This window comes from Acyrthosiphon pisum, chromosome X (assembly GCF_005508785.2).
Source record: "Acyrthosiphon pisum isolate AL4f chromosome X, pea_aphid_22Mar2018_4r6ur, whole genome shotgun sequence".
Taxonomy (NCBI): Eukaryota; Metazoa; Arthropoda; class Insecta; order Hemiptera; family Aphididae; genus Acyrthosiphon; species Acyrthosiphon pisum.
This window is the reverse complement of record NC_042493.1, coordinates 92,444,730-92,446,165: the sequence shown is the minus strand read 5'-3', so window position 1 is coordinate 92,446,165 and position 1,436 is coordinate 92,444,730. Positions and strand designations below refer to the sequence as shown.

The 1,436-nt window shown below is 30.1% G+C and overlaps 2 protein-coding genes across 2 annotated transcripts in view; one reads left to right on the top strand and one right to left on the bottom strand.

The window, feature by feature from the left end:
* LOC100574667 overlaps window positions 1-1,436 on the top strand; it is a 102,837-nt gene that overhangs the window by 21,210 nt on the left and 80,191 nt on the right. The gene's annotated exons all lie outside the window — the stretch shown is intronic.
* LOC115034408 (G-protein coupled receptor Mth2-like) overlaps window positions 1-1,436 on the bottom strand; it is a 161,282-nt gene that overhangs the window by 136,804 nt on the left and 23,042 nt on the right. The gene's annotated exons all lie outside the window — the stretch shown is intronic.

Genomic DNA, 1,436 nt, shown 5'->3' with positions numbered 1-1,436 from the left:
CATTTCTTGAATGGACGCATTACCTATTTTGTGTACTTTGTGTAATATTGTTGTAAAACAAAATTGTTATGTTATTTAGCAATAAATAACTATATTTTATCATAGTATTATAATTTATAACTATACTTTTCTATATTGTTTTATGAACAAAAATATATCAATTACATCATAATATTACATTACAAATATTTTTATTTTATTTTGCATATATTCATTATACGTATTTTATATTTTTATTATATAATTAATTATATTTTAACAAAATAATATTACAAATATTTTTATTTTATTTTTCATAAACCATCATTATACGTACATTATATTTTATTATAAAAATAATTATTGACTATAAAAAAATAATTAAACGATTGATTTAAACATTTATTTATTTTTACATGACGATTGATTATGACATCGACTGTTATATTATAGCATATTATTTTTAAAAACATGCACACCTACCTGATTGGCAAGGAGTTTTTGCCTTTTCGTTGTAAAAATATTCATATAGCTTTTCATAAAATACGTTCCTTTCTTCCATTTCACTTCTATATAAAATTAAAAATACACGATAAACTGCCAAGCAAAATAGTACCTCTGTTACACACAAACGCTCACTAAATGTTATTTACAGAACAACTTAGGAGCTATCCGTCAACCGTCATCCGAATAACCGATATGGAAACATTCATAATATGATAGGTATTGGATGTGGAATTACCGAAATTAAATTTGATATCTCTCTAATAGCCTCATATAATATAATATAATAAAGATAAATATAAAGTGTAGTAGGAGAAATTAAGGTGTTAAGGGGAGGAATGGTGGTTGGTGAAGTAATGATTGTTAACAACGATGTGGCAAGAAAATACGTGGCATAAAATAAACACGCGGGGTTGACGACCTATTCCAATGAACGAGGGGACACAGCTGGTATAATACCGGTTGCTGGTGTCCTTTGTAGGGACGACTGTTCAATGGCCCGCGGTTACACGGCCTAATATCCCACGATGAATCGATATGGGTTTGTGTACAGGTGTTGATTTAAGAGAGACTGTAAGTAAGTGTACGCATGTGTGTGTGTGTTGAGCAGTTATAAATTTGTATTTTCTTGAAGGAAGTGTGCATGAAATCGTCCTACTACTGTATTATACCTACCTAATGTTATTCGGATAGTCTATATCATATATGTATATATATATATATATATTTGATCACTGACCTTATGCGACGGTTTTTGGAGTGATCATCTGCATGTGGTTTATGTTCCCCCGGGGTAGTGTTCGATGGTCGATATCACGGCGACAATATATGTATTTTGATTCGTAAGGCTTATAAAACATTATGTGTGTGACGCTCCTTTCTAGAGGCTCGTTGCATGTGGTAATAAGAACCCGTATTTTAATTATTATGATTGTGACTATTATCTTATGCTC